Source organism: Anser anser (assembly GCF_964211835.1).
Source record: "Anser anser genome assembly, chromosome: 1".
NCBI classification, from domain to species: Eukaryota; Metazoa; Chordata; class Aves; order Anseriformes; family Anatidae; genus Anser; species Anser anser.
In genome coordinates, this window is record NC_139720.1 from 191,093,109 (window position 1) to 191,114,229 (window position 21,121).

The 21,121-nt window shown below is 39.4% G+C and overlaps 1 protein-coding gene across 3 annotated transcripts in view; it reads right to left on the minus strand.

Moving 5' to 3' along the window:
• Positions 1 to 21,121, minus strand: part of WASF3 (WASP family member 3) — a 66,078-nt gene that overhangs the window by 32,460 nt on the left and 12,497 nt on the right. For all 3 annotated transcript variants that reach the window (XM_083821646.1, XM_083821645.1, XM_083821644.1), the window contains exon 3: positions 12,639 to 12,731. The gene's annotated coding sequence lies outside the window, so the exon portion shown is untranslated. The remainder of the gene's footprint in view (positions 1 to 12,638; positions 12,732 to 21,121) is intronic.

Sequence of the window (21,121 nt, forward strand, 5' to 3'; positions counted from 1 at the left end):
GTCAAAAGCAGCACAATCACAAAGCAGTGGAGAGCTAGTTATACAGCCAAGCTAATTAGGTCAGGAACAGACATCCAATACCAGGTCAAAATTCTTTCCAGATGTCATCTCTGTACTCAAACTTGATGAGATCCATAGAGTTAACAGCGTAGATAAAGTCACACAGTTCACCCTCACTACAGGGAAACTCAACAGCCCAGGTATCCGGAAAAGCGTCTACGTGTCATACCACCCAGCAGAAGCATTCCCGTGAAATAGCTAAGAAATCTACCCTTAAAGTAAATCATGGTTCAAACACTTTGCAATACACTTAAAACACTACTGATTCCTACCTACCCGGTACCTGTTAATTTTTCTAGCTGCTCTTACCTCTTCTCTTCACTGCTTCTCTTACTCTTCTCTTTACAGGGCAGTAAAATCTAACACCAACAAGAACACCACCATTATTTCACAAATGTTATTCAGCTAACAGTCAAGCATACCAGGACATTTCCTTCCCACCTAGAGGAGGTGTGTCTGCATGTTTCATGATCTGACAGGACTTCAGACCAAAAGCATCATTAAAAACACAGATTCCCTCTTCATCAATCTGACAATTAAAAAAGTAGAGTGGCTTATCACTTTCCAATTTACTATAAACTACCAAGAGACTACTGTAACTTCAATTCTTTCAATAAGGTCTCTCAAATGATGACCTTTTAAATCTTAGGCAACCAAAACACAGCTAAAGCAAGCATACCTGTACATATTCTTCTAGCAGTTTATTTTGAATTATGGAAATTACTTTTTTTCTGTATTACAGAAATTTAATAGTTTGGTAATACGAGAACATCAGCAACATCATTACTGTAAGGTATTGCAGGCTACTTTAGACAATTTGATGCTGGACCAACTTCTGTAAGAGAATACTAAATAAACTGCAATACTAAAAATGCTTTTTCTTCACATTTAAACTACAGTAACGCAGATATCACTCTTGGAGCCTGTTTAGAACACACTTGTACCAACCCTCCTCCTTCACAAACACTAACTGTTATCAGAAGCTAATTCCTTGATTAAAGAAAATGTAAATTGCAGATAGGCCTTGCTGACTTACCCTGATCCCATTTAACAGAGCCTTACTGGATTTAAAGTGCTTGAAATACCTGTCTGGGTCACAGCCCATGTGACAAAGGCATAACATTAAGACCTTCAGGATCCAGTCCGCAGTGAGCACATGGAGTTCAAATCCTCAAATCACCTTAAGCTAAACCAGAAGCAAATTCAGTAATTTGGTTCTCAGGACTCCAATTAACCCTAAATTGCAGGGGAAAGTACAAAAGCGATGAAGGATCCACTCCATGTCCAATAACACCCATTTTACAGCAATACAGTGTTCCCTATTTCCTTTAGAATCTAATATTTATTTACTATTAGAATCCTTTCAGAACCGCATTTTTCCAAAAAAAAAAAAGTCTGTTGTTCTAAAACTTTCCCCTCTGCAGTTAATCTAAAATATCATGGGGAAGTGCTAAGTTCTCATAGTTATTTTTCATGTAAGACCAAAACTCTAACGTGTATATATACCCGGACACGTATTTATTTATTGTATATATACACATACACAGTGTGCACATATATATTTGATATATATGCACATGCATGCATGCATTACATGTAGATATATATTTATTATACACATGACACTCTGGGATGATGGAAGAATGCAATGACATAGGTCAAACTGGAAAGAAAACCCATTTTGTACCCTGACAATTCAGCATTAATCTTTGCCTCAGCTCCTGGTGTGCCTCCCGGAGTCCCAGTTCTCATCAGGCAGGACAGACTTTCCCACTGGGAAACAACTCTAACAACGTTCAGGCCACCACCGTACATCACAATGCCTAAAAAACCTCACGGTCAAGCAACTGCAGCACCCACCTGAAAACCAAGGCCTTTGAGACAGCAGCACGAACTTCCTGGCACATGTCTCCAGCACAACACAACCCATGAAGATTTACGTTAACATAACATAAACCAGCAATCTTTAAATTCCTCAAGGCAGAGCTTCCCACCTACTCCCATCAAGGGATTTCAGCACTGAACTCTGGACTTCCTTAATTTTCCCAATTATGACACTACTACCAATATTCCCCTTTCCCTACGTAAGCGCCCCTTCCAAGTTTCTGGTAAGTCTATGTGGGGGAAAAAAAAGTTTATTTTGGGTTCATTTTAAGGGAAAAAGTGGGAAAATATTTTGTGACTACATCCTGTTATTAACAGCTGAGTCTAAGTAAAGCAACATAAAAACTCCCAACTACTTTCATCCCGAGCCAAGCACGCCATCTGTTCCCACAAAGCACGCCAGTCACCAGAAGATGGACTACAGCGTATCACAAAGCCTTAGGTGATCAAGATCTGGTGCATAAGTCAAGAAAGATGCCACAAGTGTCAGAAATACATCAAAAGACAGTAGGGAAAACAAGCACACAACCCACGAAACACGAAGCAGTCTTAACTAAGCACCAGCATTACTGCAGCCAGGTATTCTGCAGCTCTGCATGGTTATTTTGCTTCCGTGCCTAAGGAGGGCTGACCGCTGAGTAGAGGTTTGCCTGGATACTTTTCACAACTCTCCTACATGTTATCTGCCCGAGTTCGGTGACTTGAGCACTCACGATGCAATTTCTCTCTCTGAGGTACCCTCCTTCTGTGTTTTCCACATGGTTACCATCTTCAAGCTAACCACAAAAACCATTCATCTTTGAAACAAGAAAATAGCAACTCATAATTTTTCAGTTCATAAATTAAAATAGTAATGCTTACAGATGGCACCGCACACAGTTATTAGAACCACAAAAAAATCCATATACATCTATAATTGAATTATAATCAACTAACAGGCGGTGTCCAGCAGAGATCAGAACGGATCATACCTCTTTCCTGCCTCATCACTACTGATGACATGTTCCAAAAATTAAGTTACCTGTACAGATACCAATTCACATCTTTCACCATGAACAGTATACTAAGAGAAAAACCTGTAGCATAATCCAAAAAAAAAAGAATGTGATACATCTACTATTTAATTAGTATATGAAGCACATTAATACACAAAGATCAAAAGCAGCTACACCTCCCCAGATATAAAACTTTACTTCCCCTTGGTGTCTCTACTTCTTTTGTCACACGTTTTCCCTTTTACTAGCATCCCATATACATATGTCAATGTTCTGCTCTGCATTAGCTTCCTAATAATTCAATCTTTAAACCTTGTCTCAGTTTTGGAGGGGGGGGGGGGGTTGTTTTCTTTTTAAAATAAAGCCTAAAATGAACATCAGGCATTAGAAAAAATAACATGCTTTGATACAGCAATACTGGCTTACAAAATCTTATTTGTAGCACTTAAGAGATTTCCTCACTACACATACAGTAACTCCCATTGTGAGACAAATAAGCTACTATAAAACCATCATGAGTCTCAGACCAAATACAGCAGTTAGCCTTCTGTAAGAATCCCTTTTCAAGGCTCGGAAGGCTGAAAAGCTGTGTTCCATGAAATCTGGCAGTGTACCAACACATCTCCATGGTGCTGGCAGGGTAGAAGCGCTCCAGAAACCAGCTTCAAGGAAAAAGAATTCTTGGCATATATAATCTATCACTTAGAAGAAGCTTAAGTGACTTCTTCCAGTTAGTTACTGGGGATAGAGATTACCAATAACACTAAATCATTTTTAAAGTTATCTTTGTTCGAGTATTTCAAATGGGTGCATTTAGATATATTTTGTGGAACTTATTTTGAATACATGGGTGCAATCTTCTTTGTTTATATAATTATCACACCCCTCACACACACATTCCCCCCACCCCTCACACACTCCCACTCCTCACAGTTTTGAAGACGCAAACTTTGGTTTTTGTGAGTCTACAAAATTTCAGAACCTAACACCGAGCATTTGGAAGCATCATACCGACTGGCAGCTCTCTCTAACTGTTCCCAGCTAGCTCTCAAAGTATCAAGGCCCATTAGATTCTCATCTCCTAGAGAGAACCCTACAGTTTTAGGCTCACCAAAAATAGTTGATATACTACACAGCTGCATCAACATACACTGGACCGTGGTGCTAAAATTATTAAAATTTGAGAGGTCTGGTTAAGAAGTTTATACTTACTAAAAGAACGCTCCTTTCGACTAAAAGCTTGCAGTCTGATTCTTTCCAACCCCCCACTTCTGAGCTAAGATACTACTGGGCGTGCATCTCTCCATATTATCGCGTTATTCACTGTTTGATCCTGTCTTGGATTTGCGGCAGTTAGCAAGCTCCTTCAGGAGTACATCCCTTCCAGAGACAGCTATCTGACGCTGTTAACAATGCAATGATTGCTTTTCCTCACCTCTTTCTTTTTCTGAAACAGTATATAGGTTGGGTCTCTGCTCCCTTGTTCTCTCCCAAGTGACTGCAGAGGGGGAAATGCTGTCCCAATGTTCTCTCACTAGAGTCATAGTTAAAGCTTCTTTCTGAAATGTAAATTCAACTTGCATTATTACACACTCAGAGTCCCCAGATCTCCAATATGATCCAAACCAAAGTGACATAGTAATGCACCCTGAAAGACTATTCACTACCTAAAGGTCAAAAAAGAACTTTCATTTGGTTTTCCTTTCCTGGGGACAAGGTAAATAGGAAAGGGAAAATACTGGTTGAAAAGATAAAAATCCCATCATCTGAAGGCTGAAAACCTGTCACATAATGGTTTTGAAATATGGCTCCCTCCAATTTTTGTGAATAAAGGCTCCACAGGAAAGGAGGGAATAAAGACATTCTATTCTATGCAAGATTCATGGCTTTATCTACCCTCTCTTTCCCTACAACTTACTTGGCCACCAAACACTGGGGGAAGGACCTCGTCTTACCCACTAGCTGGCACTCATCTTGCCAGCAGCAAGCCACAAACCAAAGCCTTGGCAATAAGGCCAGCGAAAAAACAGTGAAGAAATGGACTGCCCCCATCTGACAAGGCTGCCACTGCAAACTAGCTTCAGAAAGCCTGCTACAGTAAGGTTACGTGGTACCTGTGTTACTGCACTATCCATACACCCAGACACTAAATTTCCTCTCCAAACTTGACAAAGGCAAGCAGCATCTCAGCTACACAGCTGGGAGACAAAGCTATTTGATGATGCTTACAAGCAGACAAAGCCCGTGTAAGGATCGGAAATTGGACCTAGATCACACTGATTCTTAGCAATGAAGCTTTAACCACAAGATGAGTTGTGTTTCCTTCTCAGAAGCAAAACCCAGCTATTGCCTTAGGACCCACTCCACTTACAGCTGTGCTTTTTAAGACAGCTGCAAGCCAACTACTCCTTGCTTTAATTAAATGGATTCCTCTTCCCATTCCATTTCAACATTCCTCCCATTGAAGCTGCTGCTCCTGGCTGAGCTGCTTTCAGGGCTGGAATCAGTCACATGTGAGCAGAAACATAATCCGGAGGAAAGAAGTCAAAGCAGTTTATGGAGTTACTGTCCTTATGGCTGAGGCCACGTAAGTGACAGTGAGAGCACTCAATCTGCTTCAGAACGAAGGGAAAAACAACAGTGAATCAAACTAAACTCATTTCATACTGAAACAGAATAGAGGCCTTCAAAAGGTCAGTTACAGCATTGAACTGCACAGGTGAATAGCAAGCTAAACGAACATGATTACTTAAAACATTGTAACTAGACCTGAAAGATGTATTGGTCTGGGAGATTAATAAGTGTTTTCCACAAGAAAGAAACACTGTCAATATTGTCATAGAAAGAGGATTGAAGTCTTGTCCATCTTATTGGTAGAAAAACAGAATTATGATAAAGAGTTGAGAGTTGTTGTAATTTTCTGTCACCCCCTGCTGTCACATTTACCAAAATCACCTAGGAGTCCCAGTAAACTCTGAGGCCAATAAAATCTTTTCAGACAGATGAAAACAGGTATTTTGTATATATTTATTCTCCAGAGTCACAGAAGCATCTGTCATGTTGTAAGGACTGTATTACGTGACATTTCTCCTGCACACATTACAAATGCTATGTCTCTTGTTAGCTAAATGAGAAATTCATACCTGCATCATTTCTATCTTTTTCATAGAAAGATGCTTTTGGTAAACGTTAATGTGGTATATATTGGTTTCAATTGTTTATTTACAAGAAAAACAGCATGTATCTGTAAAAATTTAAGACAAAAATAATTTAAAAGGCATTAAGTTTTCTTTTAGTGTGTGTCCTTCCCCCCCCCCCCCCCCCGCAATAAACAGACAGTACTCTGAAAGAGAAGGGTGGGTAGAAACTCAGCAGAAACTGCTGCCTTCTTTTCAGGAACAGCATGTCTCCAGTCAGATGAAAGACAGCATTACATCTTGAGAAAAGCAGTTGCTCTTCACTCCTGCTCAAGTCTGATGGCTTTTTTTTTAAAAAAAAAAAACTTTCAAATGTGTGGGGTTGAATCTACAATAAATGATTAAAAAAAAATCAGAGGAACCTACTCACTCTATGTTTTGAAATACCAGTCTAGAAAGCCTCAATTCCTCCAAGTCACAGCAAACACAACACTTCTTAACATAACTTGTTTCCCACCACTTTGTCATCAAATACCTTAGAGTAGTATATATATGTTAAACTGATTACATCATTCATATTTCATACTTTGAGAGAACTTCCATCTATCACAATCCAACAAACACCTGAAGAAAATCCAATCACTTTTACACTAACGGCTAATAAGACGCCTTGCCCACATTTTAGAGCACTAGTCCAACTTTTTCTTCCTTGATAGGAACCCTACTGACAGGGCTCTCTTCTCCTTCCAGGTCCTTCTAGGACCACTGCCTTCCTACTCTCCACTCCAGCTTCCAACACAGCAAAGAAGGCTATTGTGTCCTTCATGCACCCCACAGCCCCTGGGCAGCAGAGTTTACTAGCTTGGTCTCTGCTCTGCACTCCTTACTTTTGGCAATGCCACGTCTCACTGCTCCTTCGGCAGCTGCCATCTGGTCCAACAGGAGTTGGAGCCACTCGTATCTAACAGGAGAGGTACGAATTAATGCTTCCTACTAGCATCAATGTTAAATCGTTTGTTTAAACTATAAACATTAATATGGATTTTTTTAAACCATTCTAACACATAGCTGAGGCAGCTACATGAAAATGCTGTGTAGCTGCAACCAGATGTTTAAGGGTAGTTCTGTAAATACCTAACAAGCTGCACAGTTAAAAAAAAAAAGTTTTCCAAGCTTGTTTTATTCACAAGAAAAGGCAGATGACTGCAACAAGCATTGATAAAACATGCTTTAATTTCATTTCTGAAGTTAAAGAGGAAAGAGCAACCATCTAGACTCCTGACAATCACTGCAGGCTCTTGTGAAAAGCAGATTGAAATTACTCTTAAATGGCTGTTTCCAATAACATTTTGATTACTTTTCCCCTCTCCCACACCACAACGTTTAGTCCTAAAGTTGCCGTGAGTTTGCCTCCACATATTTTGCATATTGGACAAAAATATTATTAATATTGATCTATCATGAAACTGTTTTGAAGAAAAGAGGTCTCCTAGAATCAGATGTCCATTCTTAACACCAGTAAGTAGATTTTGAACCCAAACACACTAAAGTGAAACAATAAAACAAAAATTCTGCAGTTTTAATGTCTATGACATTGTTTCTCTTTAACAACCACATCCTGAAGTAACAGTAGAACTCTACAGCATGCTTACTAGAAGGTTGTCCTTCACAACTTTTTCCATTCCAATAGCTAACTACTCCATTTTACTCAAGATATTTAGTCATTTCCATTAAAATTGCAACACCAAACTAAGTTTCTGATTGTTTTATGCTGATCAGCTGATACAGATTTTTGCTTGGGCACTACACTACAGATTGCCTCTATCCACCCTTACGAAAAAGGTTTAAAAAAAATTGTATTCATTGTAGTGCCTAATAAGTTCTACCCTTAATATCTCAAAGCATCTGAAAATTAGGTATGGCTTCATTACTCAATACTGCAAGCCGTGAAACAAAATAATTAAATCCTTTTAAACATACATTAAGATTTCATACTACGTTAATTTTTCATTGAACAAATCATTAGCACTTGAATGGCAATCCAAGCTTTATGAAAAAAGATAAAGTTGAACATAGAAATGTTACTGTCTGAGCTTCATACAGTTTTCATCTCAGTTCAGGAATGTTTAATCTCCACACATACAATACATCCCAGCTTTCCTTTTCTCAGCTGACCTAGACAGAAAGTCTCCAGTGGATGCAAAGATACCCAAAGGCTCTCCTTCTTTTACGTAGTGATCAAAGGTATATCTTGTCACAAGACTTGTGCTGAAAGTCTTCCCTTAAGTAAAATGCATGCCTTTTAAAAACAAAAAAAAAATCCCTAAGACGATGCAACACAAGGTTGTTTTTTTTTTATACCAGGTCAGAGATAATCATCATCAGTTCCCAACATCATCATGCATCGTTGCTCACTTCCCCCAAAGTGAGCTCTCATCTAAAAACATCTTGTCCATGTTTCGAACCTCTGTGCAGACTCCCGCCTTTTCCCCCCAAGGCTACATTGTTATCCAAACATATTATTTAAAAGAAGGCTAAGTGAACAGTTTTAAGAGCAGAAGTCAGATGCAAGGTCCCCCCTCATCAGACAGCAGCCAGGTCCTCTTCCTTCCCTTCAAACAATGTATTCCCAAGTTCACAGCCTCAAAAGCTAAGAAGCACGTCTCCATCCCAGCGCTGCTGTTGCTGTTAGCCTGGTGAATACGACATTCTCTTGGAAAATGCAACTGTTAGTTTAAATCCCACTGAGCCGGTGAGACCCCACAATCCAAGAAGAGCGGACTTTATGATGATAGCCCTAAGCAGCTGGCTACTGAGCAAGATGAGTACTCCTCTTGCCACCTCTCTGATGAGGCACCATGAGGCAGTGTCATGCTTGTCAGCACCCAGTCTAAGACCGCTTGAGAACCACACCAAACCGAGCAGAACTTGCGCAACTGCATTGCAGACCAGAGTTTTTGTGGACTGGTAAGTTAATGCTAGCTAGGCACAAAGGCTTTGACACCCTTTTGATTCAGAAAGTGTCATTTAAGTAATTTAAGATCACATGGACCTTCCACACCCCCACCACCAAGTTACGTAATGAACCAATCAATACTTACATTGCTATTCAACTGCTCTTTAAATAGTCAATGCAATCTACAGAGACTACAAGCTGCATGTATGGAAAAAAAATCGAGCCACTAGAGACTAATCTACACGCAGTTCAAGAAGCAATTTAACTGCATCAGTTAAATTTAGAAACTGATTCAGTTAATCACTGCACAGACAACCAAGATTTAAACCTCATCTTCAAGCAGATCCCTAAACGCTAGCTGTGTAATTCAGAAGGGAAATCACTATGATGCCAATCACATAAAAAGTTCAAAGAAGAGGTCTATGACTGCATTTATTTGCCCTACAGAAGTGGCACTGAACTGCCCACATACAGTCATAATACAGAATGTGTTCAAACCACTATCTTGAGAAGTACGGGCATACTCTCACTGCGCAGATGCCAGCTTTAGCAAATTATTCCTTGTGTACTACCATCAAATCCATTTTGACAGGCTGCAGTTTAAAAATATAAAGTCCCTCAACTCCAAGCATCAGTCAGGTCTAAAGCAAATAAATGAGCACTGAATAGAACTCTAACCCAATTTCAACAAGAGTTAAGCCCAACTGCTGAGTCTCTTAAAATCAAAATCAGACAGAAAACAGCAAAGCTCACGGACAACGCATGCACCTCTTAATTAACATCAGAATCTGTGATCAGACTTCTCATGTTTTAGGTCATTTCTACCTAAAAACAGTTCCACCTCATTTTGGCTTTACCGCTTGGAATACAAGGATTCTGGGATACTTGGTCCTCTCTCAAACAGCTTTTTTTCCCCTCCCTGCTCCACAGGACACCATCTGGGAAACATGGTCCTACCTCTCCCTCCATACACTGCTACATTATTAGAGGCCTTCAGCATTTTGCTGGCTGAGTAGCCTAAAATCTTCCTCCTACTCTCCAGAAGCCTATTCCTCTCCTCTGCACAACCTACCTCACCCTCATTCTCTCCTGTTCTGAGAAGCTTATTCCTTCTGGGAAAATGCTAACTGTAGTCTTATGAAGATCTGGAGGTAGCTTTGCTTAAGACTTCGTTGTAAATCAAGAACACAAGTTACTAAATCATTCTATAATTAACCAGCCATGAAGAACACAGGTTATGTGATTGAGAAGTCCAAGAGTAGATACAGAAGTCTTCACAAATAAATTTGGTTTAACCTTGACAAAAAAATCTAATGTGCTCTCACGATAGAAGCATTTCTAAAGACTGGAACAGTCTTATCCACACGGCAATCATATACAAAATTTTAACATCTGGCTTCAAAAACATTTAATTGAATACAAAGCATTTGTATCTGCCATACTAACTATAAACACTTATTTCTTAGAATTACTTGTATGTGATGACAAAGGAGTTCTTCAGCTGGTCTAATGAACTGACATTTGAGGCTGGTAAGCACCACAATCCTTTTTCCAAGCCCTACATTTTATATTTCCTTCCTGGCTACACGCTCTTTAACTCTAAGGGACTCACTTTTGTAGTGTACCATTGCAGCATTACAATGGAAGTTTAAAAAAAAAAGCCTGTGTGCACTACTTACAGAGGATGGCATGTTAAGGAATCAGTACCTTTGACAAACATTTAACAGTTGTATTTCATTTTGAGTAACTTGACAACTGTTAGGGGTGTTTATATTACCTAAGCACACTAGAAAATCCAGAGAAGCAAGAAGAGACAAGGCACAATTACAATCCAAGTGACAATAAGAATGACTTGATTTAAAAATGAAAATACCTTACTATATACGCAAAATAGGCCAATTAAGACATTTTCAAAAATGATGAATTAAAAGTGAAATCCTTGGAAGCTGAAAATAACTACATTTGTTTAGGAATCAGTCATTACTTTGACTACAGGCTTGTCATTTATTGACCAGGAGGAGCTGCCAACTGTATCTTCTATTAGAACATTTGTGATGCATGAACGATCAATGTTCAACAAAGAATTAGAATTTAGTATGTTTATTATAATTAGCTTTTAGTATTCTTCTGTTCCTTTCTGTTTAAACTATTTCCTTCAAAGTGATGTTTAATTGTTAAAAAACATTTCTTTGTTGTTAAAAGGGTGATTATTTTCAAGCGTGTTCAGCATCGTCTTTAAATACCATTCAGCTATACTAAACACCAGACTATTGAACTGTAGATCCATTTCATTTAAACTCTACATGAAAATCACGCTTTACCTGCGCAAGGTATTTTCTAATACTACACTGAGTATGAACAGCAAATCTCAAAATAATTCATAAAGTTTTATGAATAAACATGACTTAGGTAGAAAAAAATCCTAAGCCTAGGTTCCTATTCCTTTAACAACCAATCTTTAATCTCTCAAAAACAAGCAAATGTGCTTCCATGCAGCCTGAAACACATCCAAAGTGAATGTTGCAACAATCTAAGGTTGTAGTGTTAAAAAAAATGCAAAATATTGGAAATTATTGGGACAGCGTCGTCTTTTTTAATCCCATACGCAGTAGAAGTGTGTAAAACAAGCTCCTAGAGAGATTAAATCTGGGGGCCAGATACTGGAGAGATTAGGGGCCTTAAAGACAGCTACTGGAGTGACCATATGTAAGGACTAACTACAGGAAAGACCTGTGCTCACACAATTTGGTGCAGGTCTGGAGGAAAGTGGTCTCTCCTACAAGCAGTTAATACTATCTTCAACCTCCCCTTCCCCACAGAAGAACACTAAACCTCTCTTCCAGGTTATCCCCCTGCTTAAAAGGTTTCTCTGCCTCCCACTGCAGAAGTGGTCAAGCTGCAGTCCCTTAAAAAAAAATTAGCTTTACTTATGCTAAAAAAATTGCCTGAACTTTGGTGCTAAAGAAGGACTTATGCCAATCAGCATGCATCATCTTGCATCACACAATGAAGAAAGTGCTCCATAGCTGTTTTTATACTCTCTCACCAACACAAGAGGTATTCCCCATCTAGAAGTCTGTGGGATGTGTACGTCCCGGCCAAGATAGTTTGGGGATGGAGGGGTTTTTCCACAGAAAGCTAGTTTAATATCAATAAATTTAGGTAATTTATTATGTGCTATGCTTTTTGAGGCAAGCAGTCAAACATAACTTCATCAGATTTGGGTTAAATCCCTATGACGACACATCAGCAAAGCACAGAATATACAGGGCAAAAGTAATTAGCAGATGCAAATTTTAAATCTGATATTTCATTAATATCCACAAACACAACAAATGTATTTCTGTTTTCTACACAACCAGATTAGCATTTAAATTATACCAGTCTCCTGGGCTAGCAGTGTTTGACATTTGTTTCTCGGCTTAATACAGCATATTTTCAACATGACAGAAATAAGCCTCCTTTCCAATCTTGATTCAAAAACCTTCTGGACAGTTTCCAGACTTCCTCATTGGTCTTCATCTTAAGGACTTATCACAGTTCCAAAGCTTGTGTAATACATTCCTACATGACAACGTTCAGTAAGAGCTCAGTTGAACAACTTACCATTTAAAAAAGTAAGTAGAGAATATCCTTTCTGTTTATACGTTTGAAAAGACAGCTGTTCCGTAACTTGGTAGCACACTCAGGTGGCTTTATCTGCAAAGAGAAAGACAAAACCGAAGCAATTTTAACTTCGTTTTTCAGTATCAGAATGACAAACTAAAGATAAGCATTAAAAAAATCACTGGATCATTGATCCATTAAACTATTAAAAGCCATGCATGAGTTTCTAGACACACTTTTAACTACTTTGAGCTAAACAATAACACCATGCTAGAGCCTAATTATATTTTTTAAAGGTCAGAAAATTGCTTGTGTTATTTTATAATCAATGCCTCTGTTTTTAACGGGAAGTATCTACAGAGAAAACACGATGTGCCCATTTAAAGACTACGGGGATAGGAAAATGGAAGATAATGGCCTACAGTAAAGCATAATAAAAACACCAGGTTTAAGTCCCACCGAGATACTTCACCCTAGATTAAATATTACTAAACACATACTCACTAAAACAAACCACCTAAAAATGTAACGAGAAGCTCTTACAAAAATTAGGCATCGTTTCCATGGAAGTATCACAGATCCTAGCTCCAAGAGAATAATTCACCACCCCTCCCTAAGCTTCCTTCATCCTCAAAACATCAGAGCTTTAACACCATGGTGCCCCCACTTCAATTCCAGTAAGTGGTTGGTGGTGCAGTGGACAGGTATTCCAGACAGCGTTGCCCCCTAGTTAGCTCGCTACCAGCATCTTCCAGTTGGCCAAGATCTTGGTCCTCATTTAAGTGTTGACATGCTTACAGAAGGAAGCTGCTCTGAAGCTACACATTATAAAAGGCTCACATGTATTAGTTCATTCATACCCAGAGGTCTCTATCTTATCACCAGGATGTGTGCTCTACACAGCGAAGAGGTGCCTTCCAAATGCAGCTCTGCAAACCTGACTAAAATCATGTCAGACAGGATCCTATTAACATAAGTGATTTCAGTCAAGAGTGATGCATTCAGTTATACCTCTGGTTCGAGAAATAGCAGATCTGCTTTAGAACAGTTATTGCCAGACTGAAAAAAAATACTACAAAACAGATGTCACGGAGCATTAGCTAAGTACAAAGTGACTGGAACTTTATAAAGAACTCAAACCCTCTAGTAACCATGCCCAACAGGATGGCTGAGGACATATTCACGTGTCACATTAGCCTGGACAGCACAAGTACGTACAAAGGTGCCGGTTCCCCACAGTAGCTACTCACTGCAATCCACCACTTCATCGGTTATGTACACAAGTCTGCAGGGCTGCACTGCATAAATAGGATCGCTGAATCCATCCCGAGAGGAACAAACTCTCCACTCAGGTCAGCAATATGCACAACTTACATAGGGACGGGGAAGATGCCAAGAATTACCACATGAACAGTGAGGATGAGAATTTTGTTCATTTTTCATGGTGAAATGAGATTTAACTATCCTTACATATATTCAAAGGGTCAGTATAAATCCTTTGCATGGTTAAATAAAGATATCACGACATCACCAGTGTCAAGAAGCTTTGTGTCTTGTCAATGGGCACTTTTCTGATTTTTATTTAACAAAAACTAAAAAATTAAACTAAAAACCCAGCCCAAGGCGGAGAACACAAGAGGGGAATAAGAGAAGAAACACTGGACTTTCTCGTTATATCTTCTATACTTAAGACACAGCTATGATTACAAATATATTGCACATGCATGCAAGGTGACATAAAGGAAAAGACATCTCAGTACACCCTTAACAGTCCAGCAATGTCCATCTACTGGCACAACTGAATGTACACACTCTCTTATGAATGGATTATTTCTTTTCCATAAAATCTTCCAAGAAAGAAACCCCAACAAAAGTCATTTTCAAAAAAAATCATGCTCATTACGTAGTATATCAGCAACTCCTCTGCCAAGTGCCCCATTTGATTTATTGTCACTAACTAAGTTACAGAAAGTACTGAACAATTTTGACAGGATAAGACTTTAGAGTTACAGACTGCGTAACACACTGAGTTTTGATTACAAATGTATATAAAGCTGAATATTGTTTAAAACCAATGCTCTAAAACTTTTTAAACACGACTCCTAGTATGTAAGCAATTTAAAGAACAAGCTATATGCCATACAGGGGATTACCTCACAAATCCACAAAAAAAAAGGGATTTAATGCAAGACATAACTTTTATACAGATTGAGGATTAAAAGTATCCAAACAGTGGGTCATCATCAAAATGGTAAAACATGGATTTTATGTTAAAGTCTGCTTTGTAGGATGGGGGAAAGGTTTTTAAAACACGGTTTCACATATGGACATCCAAAGCTCGAGTTTGAATTCAAACAGCAGCTGCTTTCCTATTACACCACGGAAGCATTTAAGATCTTCAGTACTGATTTGCCTTGGTAGCTTCCTGCGTGCATTCAATCTTAAAAGCATGCGACTAAAATCCTACAAACTACTGAATCTCTACAGCAGTCATTTGGAAAACCCAGAGAGTTTCTGGGGTCTTTGAAGAGCAGAACCATACACCAAGAAGTGAGTAAGTGCCATTTGGTCTGAAGTACTTCCACAGTGGGATGGTTTGTGGGTTTTTTTTCCTGCAAAAGAGCCATAAAAAGTAATTACTTCAAACTAGGGGGTTTCCTGGGGGTCCATCCTCAGCAGTTTGCTTGAGATTGATAAAGATAACTAGAAAGTGTCTTATCTTTAGACTAGGTCTAAAGATCCCAGTCTCAAACTCAGGCATATCACAGGTGCAGCCCAAAGGAAGACACAGCAGCTCGTGTTTGCCAAGTGGTCTTTAACTGACGATTCACTTGCTGTTGTCTAGTCTGAATTCTGAACCTACAAAGACATCCAGAGATAGACTCAGTTGAAGAATACGCTGTTATTGGACTTAGAGAGTGATCTGCCTTCTGAGCTCTCCAAGGACAACTTTTTTCTCTGTATCTTCCTGAGAACTGCCTTGGTGGCAGTGGGAGCACTGGATGCTGTGACAAATTCCTTCCAAACAAGTTTAAGCTCTTGAAGTTTGTCTTTAAAGCAGGTAACAAAGCAAAAATATTCAATCTGTTCTGGAATAACCAGTGTCACTTCCATCCATTGTCACTCATTGGAATATGGTAAAAAAATATTCCCTGCCTGACGATATTTGACAGAGGAGATCTGTCTGAACCAGAAGCTAACAAAATCTTGAACACCTGGTGGAATTTATCTGCCATTAAAAACTTGATCTTCAGAGACTGCACCACCTGCAGAGGACAGCCTGCTAAGACTATGGGGCAGCCAGTATCAGCACTGGTTTGTCAGACATCCTGGGCAGGTAAGAAGCATCCTAGCACTGAGCAGCCCCCAGATCTCACCTCCTTGGCACCTCAGTGACAAGAGGGTTGCCCAGGACAATGCTCTTCCTTAGCAGTCAGAACTGATCCTCTGCTGCAAACGAAGCCAAGTCCAAAGAGAATGCTACACCATACAAATACGACTGCCTTCTAGGCCTCTTACTAGACCAGTACCAAACACAACAGGCACTTGCAACTATTTCACTCTCTCATCTTCAATCTGAAAAGATTCACCAAACACTGTCAAAGAAATATGCCTAATACCTCTGAGAAGGAAAAAAAAAAAAAAAAAGCTGGGATGTCAAGATGATGTCAAACACCTAAAAGTGCTTCCTGGCAGCATTTACTGTCTCTAGACCTTCATCAGTAACAATCCTAACCTCACGGCACTCTTCCATCTTATTAGTCTGCTCCTTTTCACAGCACTCTTCTCCAGAGACGTGCAGTACATACCTCTACAGAAAGGGAAGGAGCTCCCTCCTAGCTCCAGCCCCAGTGCCCTGAGATGCCCCCCTAGCACTCTGTTCAGGAGTGCTGCTGGCTTTACATCACATTGGAGATCCACTTCAGTAACACTACTGCTTCTAGTGGACCTTCCCCAGAGGACAGAGGCTCTGCGTTTTTAGTTGTTGCCTGCCCACCCAACGGGCTTTATATAGCATAGTTCTGTCAGTTAAAACTTAAGAACATGCTTCTTAAAATAAAAAAATCCATTAAATTCTGCTTTCCGGAGCAACCTCATTTCTTGTGGTTAGCAGACACTGCAGCAAAGCATGAACATCCAGGCAGGTGCTATGTATATTTAAGTACCCCAGGGAAAAGGAAAACCTGTGGGATCATTAAAGAGATTAGCCCAAGGCTAGGTGGGAACGATGGAGATACAAGCCTTCAAGTTAAATGCTCCACTAAAAAAGAGCAGTGGATATGGTAAAGGGGATAAATGAAGTCTGGAAGGCTTCAGAACGCCGAAGAAAAGAGGCAAACAGAACTGACGTGATTTTTTTTTAAAAAAGGGAAAATATCAGATCTATGAAGCAGCGCAACAGGGAAGGAGGCAGCAGCAAGACTGCCCTTAATGGTATCCTAGTGCTGCCACAGAAGACAGCCAGCTTTGTTCTGTGGAATCAGAGCTATGCAGATGCTCACAGGCCAGATCAGGAAAGCAGCTGCTCTCCCTGGCACACCCCTTGCAGGAACAAGACATTTCCACTTCTGGATTTAGCTGAAAGTAACCACTCGCATCACTCCACAGCTAACTCCCTACAGTTCTGAAGTGTAAAAGAAATGGAAAAGAAAAGCACTGCAGTTCAACAATGATCAGAGAACAGGAGGCACACCCCTCACCCTAGCAGAAAAGCTGCTTTGTGGCATAGACCTGGGCTCATGGAAATATTTCCCCTTCACTGTGATGCTGTTCTCAGAGGACACATCCTTTATTTGAACACCTGGCAGAGATAAGAAGCCTGTCTATCTGTAAACTGATCTACCATCGCTTATCAACAGTCTCCTCTCATATATACATACTTTGGTATGCATGAGATATATGTATCACTGCAGTTTAGTTCTCACCAGTTATCATGGTTTTAGATATCTATAGATATACCTATAGATAGCTATAAAAATAAATGTACACACATCTATATATATACACAAAGTCTTTATAGTGCAACTAAACTGCAATAATCAGTGACGAGTAATTTCCCAGATTCTTCATTTACTCATTTTATATGCTAATGAAAATGACTTACAACAGTGGGCTGCTGTAGCATCAGCGACTCTGCTCGGGTTTGAAGCAAGCACTGGGCTGTCTGCTGTGCATTCCCTTCCTCTGTTTCATTCATGGCATAGCATCTAGCAACCTACGTCTAGGTGAAAACTGAGATTTACTTTTAGAAGATATATAGAAACTTCTGATAGCTAATTACATCCCCAAGCAGCAGAAGAACATCTAAACAGCAACTAACACCTATTCTATCTGCTCAACAACTCCCAACTACTCCAAACACTTCGTTTTTATTCAGGAACAAGGAATGAAAGAAGACTACATTACAGCAAATGCCAGAATGAGCTAAACCGACTTTTTAGTCCAGTGCCCTGCTTTCAGTCAGAGGGGTCAGACCTACAGAATAAACTGAAAGAGACTCCAGGCAGAAGCTGGACTCTTCTCTCCTAAATTAAATGCCATCCTAATATTTAAGAGAAATGACTTACATTTACAAAAAGGAAAATAAAATATTTCTGAAACTCAAAAGGTATGAGACGAACATCAGGCTATCTTCATTTTTTTTTCCTTCAATTATACAAAGATTTAAGGGCTAGATACATGCCACATAAAAATCCAATATATAGACAAGAGTTGCTTTAAGAAAAAAAGCATTGACTGCATTGGATTAATTAATTTTGTATCCAAAATAAAATTCTAGTTGCCTGACAACACACCAAACACTCAAAAGGCACCACAGAACAGCCTGTAGCTTTTTATTTTAGAGCACAGTAATCCAGCATATCTTGATATAAAACTTACCATCAAAAGACACCATGGTAATCATTTTGCTTTATTCCCGTTCCCATACAGTTCTTATAACTCCTTTAAAAACATTAGGATGTAAACACAAAAACTATTCATTGGCTGAAGTATCTACACATACTTTATACGTGCATTTATCATTAAAATAGGTATACCACTGAAAAAATCAGAAAAGTCAGCATGCTTTCAAAAAAAAAAAAAGGAAATTCTACAGTCTGCAGGTGCTTGAAAACTCTTCATGAACAAAGTAACCTCTTCAAACTCTCATTCTACAACTATAGTAATTATTTACATTATTTAGAACCAATGTCAGTAGAACATACTGGAAAACATCTGTGAAGAGAAATTTGAAAAAATGAAACCCACCTAAGTTTCAAAAAGTGTTTTGATTTGGTTTTAAACAGACTTAGGTATCATACTTGCAAATCACTGAAGAACCACCATTTATAAAGTTGTAACTCAATGGAATTAAATGGTTAGTGACACAGTGACCTATGAGGTTCAATTAAGGGAATTACTGTGTAAAAAATGAGGATGAGAAGGGAGAAAGAATAATGACAGCATTTTTAACAGATGAAGTTTTAAATTAAAATAAAGGGAATAATTTAATTATTCCCTTTTACACCACAGCTAGGGAGCTACCCTTGAAAGATTACCATACCTTACTATTAACTACATGGTTCAAGCTCATCCCAATTTCTCAAGGGGTTTTGTGTGTGTTTTTTTTTTTAAACCTTTCTTTTTTTTAGAAGGCCAGAGGCACCATTTTTGTTTGTTTTGGTCCTTTTTTACTATTAATATTTCTACTTACAGGCAAGTTACTCGAGCATTTCTGCACAGATCTATGACCTCCTTAGTCTCATTCAATGTAGAGAGCAGTTCAGGAAGATCGAACAAATCACAGAGAAGCACTTGAGATAGAGCCCACTTCTTTTGGAAAAAAAAAAGTTTAAGTAGCTTAAAACCATCATGTCTGCTGTTACTAGATTTTTATGGTTTTAATTAAAGTCTTTTAAAGAAAAGGAAATTTAAAACCACTTCTGCTTTACAATGTTTAAGGAAGGAAAAGCAGTTCATGAACTTCATTATCCTAATCATTTAACCCATCTAGGCTGTCTACTGCTTTACCATAAGCCTCAACACCAACCAACCAGGAGATTAAGTTGGCCTGTTCCCTGTTTCATCAGTCCAGTAAGTTTTACTGTTCAGATTGTTTCGGTATTATTTTCATAGATACGGTCAGTATTTTCTATTTGGAGGGCACGTCTGCTTGGGAGAAGCAAACAGATGCTCCAAATGCAGCATCTTACAATTTCCATGAAGACAGTTTGAAACAATGAGAAACACCAGATCTGATCACCAAATCTAATATTCCAAAAGAACACCTGAATTTCTTAGCATGTACGATACTGTATGTGTATGTATACTCTAGATCTCCCTTAGCAGTTCATATTAATGTAACTGCAGGTATGCTACACTATTCTCACTCAGTCTCTTGCCTATGTCCTCCCTTCAGTCTTCCATAAAAATCGTAAAAACAGCCATTCCAGTGATGTTTTCAATGATCCCACTGCCTTCCTCTACCGAAGCTTTGGAAAATGACAGATAATATAGACTGTACAGCTGCATTTAACTTGTGAAGACAACATGTAAGATGCGAAATACCTTGACTTTCGGAAAAAAAATTAAGTTTGAAGTGACAACTGCTTGCTGCAAGGCAGTGACCTTCCGGAAATCCACATTAATTTGTTCAGGCAAAGAGCAAAAGCTACTCTCTACCACTCAGCAGACAGGAGTGGAGGCATAGATGGGAAAGGAAGGGAACCACATGCCTGCCCAGGCGGCAGCAGACAGGTCTGAAGCAGGCGTGCAGCTCATGCTTGAAAACGGAAGCTATCGAGTCTTCTGGATACACTGCCCGGCCTGCTCCAGGAAGGGAAAAAAGGGAAAGGACTGCAGGGAATCTGGCACAGCTTCAAATCCACGTCTTCCCATAGGAACATGCAGTGCTCTGGGGCTGCAGCTCCACATCCCGGAGGACAGGGACGGAGCAGCACAGCTGTGACACACATGGCTTCCTCCTTCCCTTCCTGCTTAACAGCTGCTTGGGGCTGGCGCAAGTGCAGTAGAGGAACAAACTACTACAGAAAAGGGAGAGTCAGTTGAAAGTTTGAGAAGTGCTGGTATTAAAGTGCATTGAGCTTCTGCTCACAAACACAGGCACGTGCATGCTGGATCTGGGGAAGCTAGCATGTAAAGGCACAGCAGATTGAGAAATCGATGCTTTCTCAGATCTTTGCTCTTCCACCATGTGATCTGGATGTGAAATGCTCACGTAGCTCTTCACAGGTAAAGTCTGTGAGCAAAATTCAGTGTGGTGCTATCAGCACCACCATCACCTGAGCTGACCACTGGTGTTATCACAAGTTACAAAGTTTCTGGCAAACTCTGCACCAAGTACCAGGAACCAAAGCAGGTCATCCCAGAAGGTACAGAATCCTTTCCTTAATTATCTTTTGCAGAAACCAAGTGTCCCCTGATCTCACAGGACACTTTTTTTTTTTTCATCAGTATAGATGCATACTGGCTTTTTTATTCTA